The 13,290-nt window shown below is 44.4% G+C and overlaps 1 protein-coding gene across 4 annotated transcripts in view; it reads left to right on the plus strand.

Moving 5' to 3' along the window:
- The window catches only part of SUPT3H (SPT3 homolog, SAGA and STAGA complex component), a 1,115,145-nt gene that overhangs the window by 499,436 nt on the left and 602,419 nt on the right, over window positions 1-13,290 (plus strand). The window lies entirely within an intron of this gene.

Consider the following 13,290-nt stretch of genomic DNA (forward strand, 5'->3'; position numbering starts at 1 on the left):
GTGAAAAGAGATGTTCAGAGTAAGAGAAGGTCACGTGAAAGCTGGCCTTCCAGGCACTGATACTGTAACCGTCTCTTTTTAGTCAGTAAGGAGGTCCAGACAACTGATCCGTAAAGATAGACTTTTATTGCCAGCAAGATGCAGCTAAGACAAAGGCTCAGTACAACTGCATGCCCCTCCCCTTCAGGAGCAGACTCTTATGCACTTTACAGTTCTTATCTTTTACACATGCGTTCTAAGCATTGCTGAGCAAGCATATTCCGGCTGAAGGGGCTACTGACCCCCTCCCTAGACACCCTGGAACTTTCGTGAAACTTCTCCCATGTTCTGCAGGAGAGGCTGCTGGGACTTGCAGTTCTGGAAAGGAATTCGCGAGTCTGCAGTAGTACAGCCCATCACATAATACATCCATTGTTCTAATCTAGGTTACAGCAGTGAAAGCTTATCAGAGAATAAGAACAGCGAAGCCAAAAAAATGAAAATGTGCAATGTGCTGACAGAAAGTTTCTCAATGTCCTAATTACAGCTGTATTGCAGACTGTAAGTAAACCCGTCATGAAGCAGGGAATTCTGGTACATGAAGTCCTTTGTCAGGTTGAAGCGTTCAGACCCCTTCATTCCCCCCTTTGATACTTATCATTCTTTATGAAAAGTATCACACCATTACAACGCAACTGTGGAGCTGAAAGAAACAGAAACAAGAAAAATTAGCAATTTGAGTTCTCAGGGGGCCCTAATTTCCCAAACAGTCCGATGGTTTCTTCACGGGTTTGAGACGGATGGGCCCTATTGGCTCCACCCCCCTTTGTAGCCCGAACTTGTCATGTATGGGAAGATGGCCCAGGATAAAACATGAGGATGGTTAAACAGGTTCTATAGGCTCAGAGGAATACATGTACAGTGACAGAAGCTGCGTGGCTGTTTTGCGTTCAGCAATGTCCTTCATCACCCGACGAAGGCGGTTTGAGCAAGAAAGGAATAATTCAGGGTCCTAAAAAACAAAACAGAATTAAACTGGCTGGGATAACAAACAAGCTCTTAAATCCACCGATCATGGAAAACCAACCACGGAATCCATTGGTCCAGTCCCAAGCACTATTCCATTGCTGGACAGGGACGTGTGCCATCTTGACCATGCGATCAGTGATGTCTTGGATAACCTTGTTTTGGTCATCTACCTGTAAACAACAATTGGAGAGGTTAAATGTTCCACAAACCCTCCTTCCTGGGCCAGAGGGTAATCTAAAACCAATCTATTCTGGTACACTGCAGTCATAATTTTGGTATTTTGTTTTGCCCAGAGTTTAAGAGCGAAAGCAGTCGTTGGTGATGAGCTCCAGGACTGCCTGAAGCCTGATGATTCGATGCAATTAATACTGCTTGGAAGGGTTCCCGAGTTGCCCCTTTTTGCTGCTTCATCTGCTCTCTGATTTCCTTGACAATAGGGTTTGATTTCCTGGTGTGTGCTTTGCAATGCATTACAGCCACCTTGCGAGGAAGCCAAACTGCGTCTAGTAATTCACGTACTTCTGATGCATTGTTCAATTTTTTTCCCTCTATAATGCTCCATGCACTTGAATTGTAAGGAAGGCTTATTTAGAGTCTGTATAGATATTTACAGTTTGTCCTTCTGCCAACTGCAGAGCTCGAGTAAGGGCAATTAGTTCAGCTTTTTGTGCAGACGTTCCTGGGGGAAGAGGTTGAGCCTCAATGATTTCATCTTCGGATACAACAGCATATCCAGCAGAACGTATCTCATGAATGATTTGGCTGCTCCCATCAGTGAATAAAGTCCAAGCTCCTTGCCAGGGTTGATCCCTCAGGTCTGGTCTACTGGAATGTATTGTCATGACTTCTTCACAGTCATGGGCAACTGGTTCAGGTGCCGGCATAAGAGTGGCTGGGTTCAAGTTTTTGCTGTCTTGTATTTGAATTTCAGGAGTTTCACATAACAGAGCTTGATACTTTACAAGACGTGAATTAGTCATCCATTTTGGTCCATGGGTCTCTAGCAGTCCTTGAATGGTGTGGGGAGTTGTTACGTTCAGAGTTTGACCAAAAGTTAGCTTAACAGCTTCGGGTATCAGTAGACATGCAGCAGCAATGCTTTGAAGGCAACCAGGCCATCCTTTTGCAACATTGTCCATTCCTTTTGACAGATATGCAACAGGTCGTTCCTATGATTCTAGAGTTTGAGTCAATACCCCAATGGCCATTCCTTTCTTTTCATCGACGAATAGATGGAATGGTTTCATCACATCTGGCAATCCTAAGGCAGGTGGTTCAATTAAGGCTTCTTTTAGTTGACGTAAGCTTGCCAGTTCGTTTCCTTCCCATTGGAAGGGTTGAGATTCTGCCTCTTTACCCCGCAACTTGTCGTACAGGGTTGGGCCATAACAGCATAGTTAGCAATCCACAGTCTACAGTATCCTGCAGCTCCAAGGAACACCCGGAGCTCTTTCTTGCAAGTGGGTACAGGTTGATCTCTTATAGAACTGGTGCGAGAAATCCCCAGACATCGGGTTCCTCCACGTATTTGGAAGCCTAAATACTCTACTTCCAATTCACAGATTTGCGCTTTCTTTTTACTTGCACGATACCCTTTTGAGTACAACGTCTTTAGCAGCTGAAGAGTGGATACCGCACATTCGAGGTACGTCTCTCGAAACAGAAGGTCATCCACGTATTGTATGACTGGCCCATACTTTACTTGATACATCTTTAAATCTTTTGCCAGTTGCTCACCGAACAGCGTAGGTGAGTGCCTAAACCCTTGAGGCAACCGAGTCCATGTGTACTGCTGCTTTACTCCAGTATCTGCATCTTCCCATGTGAAAGCAAAAATCTTTTGACATTCCTCCGCCACCGGGACGGAGAAGAAGGCATCTTTGAGATCAATGACACTGTACCACTTTGATGCAGGAGAGACTTGAGCCAGGATTGAATATGGATTTGGCACAAGGGCTACTAGATCTTCTACTTGACTATTCACTTTCCGTAGATCCTGTACTGGTCGATAATCATCAGATCCAGGTTTCTTTACGGGCAACAAAGGGGTGTTCCAAGCAGATCGGATTCGTCGGAGAATGCCCAAGTCGTACAGTCTCTGCAGATGTATCTCAATTCCTTGTCTGGCCATATATGGAATGGGGTATTGAGGTTGATTGATCACCTGTGCATTCTGTTTCATTTTGATCCAAACAGGGGTAGCATCGATGGCTATTCCCCCTGGATTCTGCTCGGACCATACTTTAGGCACGCTATCCATCAGTTGTCTTCGTTTTTGTTGAGGGGGGTGTTGTTTTCATATCGATGTTCGATGGTTCGTTTGACTATGGGAAGATGTAGTCTCCATTCTTCTTGGAGGGGACAGATGAGTATCACTGGATGGTCCCCGAAGGAGGCTTTAACTTCCCCTGTTGGTTGAAATCTCATGTGGTCTGAGGCTTACACAGCAGGTTCCATCCGATAAGGGATACCATGGTCCCGCCTACTTGTATAGTTCATTCTTTCTGCAGAGGGGCAGTGAGTACCTGACCTGAGGCACCCACTATAGAAACAGTCTCTTTCGTCAGGGGGGGCCGATTGGTGCAGTCATGACAGATCGTTGGCCTCTGAGTCCAACAGGCCCCTGATTTTTGTTGTGTTACCTCGTGGATCTCCACCAGAGGGTCAGTGGGGATTCTTCCCTCCCGGTCTCTTCAGGCTGTATGCTCCTTGTCGCCTCCCCCGCCATCTGCCAGTGGGGGTTGTCCAATCTCCTTCCTCCTCGGCCCCTTTGTGTCGGTGCAGGTCCATTTTTGTCGTTAGTATTCACTGCAGGGCTCCCGTATTTCTTTTGCCATTCTTCACAGTCTCTCTTCCAATGGCCTTCATTTTTGCAGTACGCACACTGATTCTTTCCCAAAGGGGGTCTTGTTCCCCCTCCTCTTCGCGGTCTGCCATTGTCTTGGCTCCTTCCCGTCCGCGTGTCCTCGAGAGCAGCGGCTAACAGTCACTTTCTCCTTCATGTCTCTACTTGCTTCTCTCTTTTCTCTTCCACTTCTCTATTTCCACATACTTGGTCTGCTATAGCTTTTAACTGGCTGAGGCTCATGCCCTCAAAGCCTTCGGCCTTCTGCAGCTTCTTTCGGATGTCGGGTCTCTATTATTAAGTTCCTGGTTGCAGGGACGGGCCCTTTTCTTCTCTTCCTGATCCCTGTTCCCATACATCTCAAAATACGATGAAAAGATCACTGTCCATCTGGAAATTGAATAGGTGACCTGCGCCTGGAGGCAAATCAGTTCTGACGAGGCTGAGAAGCTGCAAAACATTGCTTCCTTCATACTTGTAAGTTTGGCATTGGGTTAATTCAATAAAGTCAACCTGGATCTGCAGGCTTTAGGTGTGCAGGAGTGATGATCAAACCCTTGGAAGCCTTGTATCAATTACATTGCAAACACTAAGAACATATGGTAATAGCCAGAGCCCAGCCCCCACCAGTGGTAAAAGAACATAATTGCAATATATATATATATATATATATATATATATATATATATATATATATATATATATATGGGTGTGTGTGTGTGTGGGCCACTACTTTATCATTTGGGCCGACTCATATTTGCTCTTGTTCCTAATCTTGCATAGTGGCCCCTTCTCTTGCCCACAACTTCCAATAATCCTTATCTTGCGCCTGCCACTGAATCAAAATTTTTAATATTAAGTCTTTGTTTTCTCCGTTTTTTTTTTTTGTTTTTGTTTTTTTTTACAAACGGCATCCTGTAATTCCCACAGTCAGCGCTGCACATGCTTGGCTGTCTTATCTTGCCAGTTCCTTAAAACAGGGAGTAGCTCTGCATATTTAACTACTGTTAAATATGCCAAAGAAGCAACAAGAAAAACTTTAACAAAGAACCCATTCTTAATCATTTCTCTAAATTTCCCAGAGACAGCTTCAAAATAAACTGCGTCAGCAAAAGGGAGTTCATACTTTATCATGCGTTCCAATGTAACTTTTAAATAACAGATAATATATAGGAGGCAAGTAAGAACAATAATTAACATGGTATTAGAGAATAGAAAGATAAGCATAGGGAGGACACTGGGATAGAAGATATGAGAAAACTAAAACTTCTGATTAGCAATGCCAGCATTGAAACGCACAGCCATATTGAATGCACTACGCACTGGCTCAACGTCTTTTTTTTTTTTTCTTTTCCTCTGGCTCGATTCCCTCCTCTCTCCTGTAATTATCTCTGCCGTTAACCCTTAACTGCCATCAAGTTCTAAACTTCAACACCAGTAAATGCATTCTCCAGTAATCAAATCAGTATTTTAACTTAACACTGTACATTAATTTGTTGTATAGTAGTCTTGTGCAGCATTTGTAACCCAAAATCTCTTCTTATTAGGGTTTAAAACAATTAAAACAATAAAAAAAATCCCTGGTACATGTGCTTGCAATTCACAGATAGCAGTTACATACATTACAATCCTTAATTAATAATGGGGACTTCCAGTTCCCCATTTTGTGCGCCTGAGCCACCATTACGAGGGCGGCTCCCTTCACATACTTCTTCGCCCATGACGGAGGATCTACAATGACTGCAAGCCAAGTAGTTATGTACGGTATATCTTCAGGGCAACCCGGATTCCCTTCTTCACTAACTATTTTCTGGACCCTCGTGGCCGTTTGGAAATCGAAAGTTCCTACCGGAGGCAAATTTACACACAAACTGGGCCACCTATGGGTACATTGTTGAATCATTCCGGGTTTAGTACATTTATGCCTATCGAACACTTCCCTATAGTGCTCCGTCATGATTTTTAATGGAGTAGAACCGCCCCCTCCCATTAGGATAGAGTCACAGACAAAGGAGGGAAGGGAAGACGGATAGGTAAGGGGTCCGTATCCGTCAGACACAAAAGGGTCACTTTCACACAACAAGAAACCTATTCCCACTATCGTATGCGTTACTTCTTTTTCCTCTTTTATGCGCGTGGCTTTCGGAATGCAATTCCTACCAAACCACCGCTTGGGGTGTGATCAAAGCCCCCTCGGTCCCCTCACGGATGGACCGGTTATTTGCTACTCTTTTAGCTATTCTTCACTTTTCCCATCATTCCCATAATACTCGCCTGCAGGGTTCTTCCGAACGTCATGAAAGCCTTCTTCCCGGATCACCAGCCCAAAGGTCTCAGAGGATCTCCGTGGAATGACCCCCTCAGATACCTGATCACTGAACTCAGCGGTGGCCACTCACCAGGCAAGTCTGGGGGATCACTCCGCCACAAAATCCCCTGGACCAACTGGGGGGCTAAAATAGCGTCCCCGGTACCTCCTGGCTGAGGCTCGCCAAATGTAACCGTCTCTTTTTAGTCAGTAAGGAGGTCCAGACAACTGATCCGTAAAGATAGACTTTTATTGCCAGCAAGATGCAGCTAAGACAAAGGCTCAGTACAACTGCATGCCCCTCCCCTTCAGGAGCAGACTCTTATGCACTTTACAGTTCTTATCTTTTACACATGCGTTCTAAGCATTGCTGAGCAAGCATATTCCGGCTGAAGGGGCTACTGACCCCCTCCCTAGACACCCTGGAACTTTCGTGAAACTTCTCCCATGTTCTGCAGGAGAGGCTGCTGGGACTTGCAGTTCTGGAAAGGAATTCGCGAGTCTGCAGTAGTACAGCCCATCACATAATACATCCATTGTTCTAATCTAGGTTACAGCAGTGAAAGCTTATCAGAGAATAAGAACAGCGAAGCCAAAAAAATGAAAATGTGCAATGTGCTGACAGAAAGTTTCTCAATGTCCTAATTACAGCTGTATTGCAGACTGTAAGTAAACCTGTCATGAAGCAGGGAATTCTGGTACATGAAGTCCTTTGTCAGGTTGAAGCGTTCAGACCCCTTCAATACCTCTCTCCTAAATAACCTGGAGAGGAGCCCTGAGCCCGGATTTGAGGGCGGTTAGAGTGTCTGCGGAACTAGCAACAAGAGAAAGAAAAGTGTCCTAGCCAAAAAACTCTGAGGCATGGAGAAGTGGAGAAAGGGGAAGAGCCTGCAAGCACCAAAGATACACTGACACACTGCTCTAAGCATGCTAGGCCTCTGAAAACGTATGGTGACATTTCATTCTGAAAGGCATATATTTGAGTTCCGGCCGCCCATCTGCACCGGGGTGTTTCATGCACTCAGACCACTCCCCTTATCGTCTTTCTATCTCAGAAATGATTTTGAAACTCATGACTTCCCACTTGTATTGTTCCCAGGCTTAGCCTACACATAAATCTGAGACAGCTAAAGCCAGCAACATCATGGACCAGAAGCACCCAAGGCTCCTCACCTTGTCACTGTTACTCTTGAAGAAAATAAAGGGGAGAGACTGAGTGCAGAAAAACAAAGAAAATGGAAAGTTGTCCTCAGTGTTACATTCAAAAGCACACAGTAAATCACTTTAAACAGGAGATGCCTGATCTCGGCCTGATCTCAGGAGATGCCTGATCTCGGCAATGACTGCCTGTAATCAGGGAATTTTTGGCACCATCATTAGTAAAAAAAAACCTCCTTAATAAAAGTGGTGTATGTGATTTTTCTTTTTTGTTTTTTTAATATAGTTTCTAGTGAGCAGCATAATTCTTTAAAACATTTGAAACAAGTGTCACAACTTAATTATGAGTCCGATATTACCATATGTTTGGCAAATATTGGACTCATAATTAAGTTGTGACACTTGTTTCAAATGTTTTAAAGAATTATGCTGCTCACTAGAAAATATATATATTATTTATTTATTTATTTTTAATTTTTATATACCGAGGTTCTTGTATGAAATACAAATCACTCCGGTTTACATATAACAGTGAAATGCCCAAAAAAGGGGAGGGGTTTTACATAGAACAATAGAACAAAGTACAAATTAAACATAGTATAGTATAGTATAATTACAAGAAACATTTGAACTCAAAATCATAGTACAGTTAAAAAAAGTCATAATAGGATAATTCAATGAGGTATCCCCTAATTGGGTTTATCATAACATCTAGGCAGCATTAAGTGTCTGGGAAGGCTTGGCGGAAAAGCCAGGTTTTTAGCTTTTTTTGAACTCCTGATGACTTGGTTCAAGTCTTAATATATGGTCTATATATAAGTCTATATATAAAAAGAAAAAAAAACCCAAAAAATCACATATACCACTCTTTAATAAAGAGATTTTTTTTTTTTTTTTACTAATGATGGTGCCAAAAATTCCCTGATTACAGCCAGTTGTTGCCGAGATCAGGCATCTGAGGTTTTTCTTCCTGTTTAAAGTGATTTATTGTGTGCTTTTGAACACTGCAATTACTCTTGAGCCTCCTGTCATGACTTCTTGTTGTAGAACTTCATTTCCATTGAAAAATATTTGGCTGCTATGCATGTTTAATAACTTTCAGGCTGATACAGTACAGTGCGCTCCAACGGGGAGCGCACTGTTAACCCGCGTTTGGACGCGCGTTTTCGACACGATAGCTTTACCCCTTATTATTCAGTAAGGGGTAATAGCGCCCGCAAGATGCAAAAAAAACCTGCTTTTCTGTGCACCCTCCAACTTAATATCATGGCGATATTAAGTTGGAGGTCCCAAAAGTAAAAAAAAAAAAAAAAAAAAAGTTAAAAATTAAAAAAAAAATGTAAATCAGCCTGCGGCTCGCGGGTTGAAAACTGGATGCTCAATTTTGCCGGCGTCCGGTTTCCAAACCCGTGGCTGTCAGCGGGCTCGAGAACTGATGCTGGCAAAATTGAGTGTCGGCTGTCAAACCCGCTGACAGCCGCTGCTGCTGTCCAAAAAGAGGCGCTAGGGCACGCACAGGACAGCGGGTGCTCGCCCGCTCTCCCTTGAACTTTACTGTATTGGCCTGTTAGAGGTGTATCACTTTCCCCTCCCTCTTTCCTCTGATCCATGAGAGTGTACATATTTAGGTATTTAAGTTTCATTTCATAGGACTAATGATGCAAACTGCCATTTTGGTAGCCCTTTTCTGGAGCAGCTCCTTAGTTTCCTTATCTTTTGCGAGGTATGGCCTGCAGAACTGGACAAAAAATTCCAGCAGATCAGGTCTTGCCAATAACTTGCACAGACCCATCATCATTTCCTTTTTCTTTCTCTTCCTGTCTTTTTGCACCGAGGGCGCCTTTGTCACTGTGGGCACCACCACAGAGCACCATGGGCACTTTGTTACTATAGGCAGGGCTGTGATCAGCCTCTTGAAGCATTGACAGTACTTGGCCCGGTGCTTTTTAATATATTTATAAATAATCTGGAAGGGGTACGATGAGTGAGGTGATCAGATTTGCAGATGACACAAAATTATGCAGAGTAGTTAAATCTTAAGTGGATTGTGATGAATTGCAAGAGGACCTTGTGAGACTGGAAGATTGGGCTTTCAAATGGCAGATGAAGTTTAATATGGACAAGTGCAAAGTGATGCATATAGGGAAAAATACCCTTGCTGCAGTTATACAATGTTAGGTTCTATCTTAGGAGTTACCACCCAGGAAAGAGATCTAGGCATCATAGTGGATAATACATTGAAATTGTCGGCCCAGTGTGCTGTGGCAATCAAAAAAGCAAATAGAATGTTAGGAATTATTAGGAAAGGAATGGGAAATAAAACGGAGGATGTCATAATGCCTCTGTATCGCTCCATAGTGAGACCACACCTTGAATACTGTGTGCAATTCTGGTCACCGCATCTCAAATAGGATATAGCTGCACTGGAGAAAGTGCAGAGAAGGTGACCAAAATGAAAGGGGGCATGGAATGGCTGCCCTATGAGGAAAGGCTAAAGAAGTTAGGGCTGTTCAGTTTAGAGAAGAGACAACTGATGAGGGATATGATAGAAGTCTACAGAATCTCTCAGATAATAGAAGGACCAGGAGGCACTCCAAGAAGTTAGCAAGCAAGTTAAAGCAAATCAAAGTCAATTTTTTTTCACTCATCGCATAGTTAAACTCTGGAATTCATTGCCAGAGGATGTGGTTTCAGCTGGGTTTAAAAAAGGTTTGGATAAGTTCTTAGAGGTTAAATTCCTAAACTGCTATTTTGGTAATTAATAAGCAATAGTAGCTTATGATCTATCTAATGTTTGGGTACTTGCCAGGTACATGTGACTTGGATTGGCCATTGGCCATTGTTGGAAACAGGATATTGGGCTTGATGTATCTTGGTCTGACCCAGTATGGCATTTCTTATGTACGGTGGGTACCATGGGGGCAATGCCTCTCACCACCAATGATGGCCATAGTCAGACCCCAGTGGCTCTGGCGACACTGTCATCACATTTTGCATGCTGACTCCATTGGTTGTTAGTGTGACAGTGGAGCGCGTTGTGTGCGGTTGGGTAAGGCAGTGGTGGTCATCTACTCTTCCAAGTGTTTCAGGAGCTGGTTTGCAGCATTCTCTATGTTGGTGCTGTGCACAGCCATGCCAGAGATAGCGGAACTGCCATCATCGTGACATGGTATCAGCTTCCTTATCTGGTTTTCACCTTAGGGTGCAATGTGACACTAGTGAGGAGGGCACCATCACACACTCTTGGATTGATTTTTGGCAGAGCACAGCCACCAATTCTTAATAGGTGGTGCTCAGTCCCTGCTGTGCTGTGGGATTCTACTCAAGTGTGGTGATAGGGTGTGTGTATGCACTGCCATCTACCGGATGGAATACCACTACATGAGTACTGGTCATCGCGCTTTTAAAAGTGGAGGTTACTAGTCTTCCAGTTGCCCTCTCTTGTGTGTATGTGGGCGTGTTTCCCTCATAGCGAGCACAACAGTTTGTGTGCTGCTGCCACCCGTCTGTCCGAAGACTGTTCCTGGTCAAACCACTAGGGGCATGGATACTAGGAGGGTAGTGTCACGAGTCTTTCCAATCCTCAGAAGAGTGGTACGCATTGCGACCCCTCCCATGTTAGCTTACTTTGATTCCCCTTAAGTGGGAAGTCTCTGGGACTTTTCCCTTACAGATCCATTGCCAAATTGGAGTCTTGATTCTTTTGAATCAGTGCACCTCCTTGCAGGCCAGGACCTGTGGGCATTGAGGGGATGGCAACGGACCATTGGATGGTTTTGCTGGTCCATAGATAACTGTAGTGGCCTTCCCCATTTGACTGGGTGGCCATCTGTGGCCAGTTTGGTCGCTTATGAACCTCAGAAATCAGCAACAGTAACCCACTCTCCCCTGGAGTGTAGGAAGGTTTTTTGGGATCAGTAGGCCCCAGTTCCCATTGCTTTCCTGACTCTTCAGAAAGAGGATATACAACTGGATTTCCATAGGCGACCCTTATGGACTCCCCCTTGGATGCTCGGTTTTCCACCCCTACAAGGGGTGGTCCTTGATCTCAGTTTCCCAAAAATATTGATTTCCCTACCTGTGACTGGTTGGCGCTGTCTGTTCCCTGTGGGATCTAAGTGCAAGTCAGGTGTTAGTGCGCTTTCCTATGTCATCCTAAGACGCAGCAGTTCTATTTCACTAGGTAGTTATTCCAGATTGTCTTCCCATCATACCTGGAGTCTCCCCTGGGTGGTTTCTCACACAGGAATCACACTTTTGAAATGCACTGAGCACAATGTGTGGTTTTCACAGATGACCACTCTTGCCATTCTTGCAATCAGGACCCTACCTCGGGAGGGTTCTGGTATCCCAGTTGATAGGTATGCTTTTCAACCTTTTGCCATATACATGGCTGCATGAGATAGGGAATGAAGGATCTCACAACAGAGGTGCTTTACTTTTTGTTGTGGTGGCTTGTGAAGTATACTCCTCCCATTTAGGGATAATCCTGTTTGCAGACAGGGAGGTCCTGGTTCATGCAACTGTTGTTCTACTTATTGGACCACATGATTCCTTGGGGAAAGTATATGTAATCATGGCCTTGGATATTAATGCCTAGGCCAGGTTGTTGGGAAGTCTGTTCTGAGATCAGACTGAACCTGTTCTGGTACCCTTTGGGTTGCCAGGTCATTAAAAAAATTCTGTTTCTGCAGGTGTTTGCACTTGTGGCATCCCTGCTTTCTGTCCCTTGGTGGAGAGTTTCTGAATTTCTTTCCCGGGAGGTTCGCTCTCCGTTTCGGCTGCACCTATCATGCTGAGAGGTCAACCTCGGTGGGACTCTACTGGAATTAGCACTGTGTTTTTGGTTAGGGTTGACAAATACAGCCTAGTGGCTTTTTCTTAACCCTACAGCCCCAGGGTCTGCCTCCTTGTGTTCTTCACTCCTTCTGGTCAGACTGTTGGGGGTGGAGGGAGGAGAAAAGCTAGGGCATTCATGGTATATCTTAGTGTACACCTGCAGGGAATATGCACCACCTTTTCCCTGTTTTTTTGCCAATGTCTGGCCGGTACTACCTTTAGCTTTTCATACTTCACTAGGTTGAACCAAGTGCCTCTCTGCACATCTGAGCTATCCTGTGAACAGAATGGATAGCCCTACACTTGACAGGGTGGAGTGTGGGTGAATTTCAGGGCTAGCTTAACTCCTTACTCGGGGGCTTTGGAGCTGGCAATCCCATTTCAGGAACTGACTTTCATCTCCTGATACTCTTGACATCTATCCTGGGTAGTCATATCTGTCTGGCACTTTGGCAGGTAAGGTCTGCCACAGACCTGGCTGCTGTTGCTGCTACTTCTTCTTCCAAGTGTTGCTTTGGTTTGTTTGTCCATTGGGCATGCTTCGGCAAATGCATTCTCTCTTTCAGATGCTAATGGACCTCAATTTCTTTCTGGAAGACTTTCTGGCTCTAGTTGGGTTTTTTTGTTTTCTTGCAACATCGAAGGAAACTGTACAATCTTCGTCCGAGAGTTCTTCTCTTGGTTGATTCTCTAGTCCTTTTCCTGTATCCAGGAGGATCTAGACCCACTTTGCTTGTCAGGGTTCACTGATCCAAAACCCTGACTGTAATAGTTCTGTGATGCAAAATATGCTTCTTGCTGGACTTTTCTTCATGCTCCTGTATTAGGCATCTCTGCTATGCATTGTGGGTGTTTGTGTTTATCTGTTCTATAGTTTTCATTTCCAGAACCCAACTCTCTTCCTGCCTAGACCTGTTTTTGGGTCTGCTGCCTCACAGGCAAATAGGAGAAAGGTGATGCCTTCAGCATTGTGGAGTTCACTGCTTTGCCCTATGCAGGCACCCTGTATCTTAGGAATCACTCATGTGAAGACTGCATCCTGCTTGTCCTTAGAGAAAGCAGGATTGCTTACCTGTAACAGATGTTCTCAGAGGACAGCAGGATACCAGTCCTCATGAAACCCACCCACCTC

This window comes from Rhinatrema bivittatum, chromosome 3 (assembly GCF_901001135.1).
Source record: "Rhinatrema bivittatum chromosome 3, aRhiBiv1.1, whole genome shotgun sequence".
Taxonomy (NCBI): domain Eukaryota; kingdom Metazoa; phylum Chordata; class Amphibia; order Gymnophiona; family Rhinatrematidae; genus Rhinatrema; species Rhinatrema bivittatum.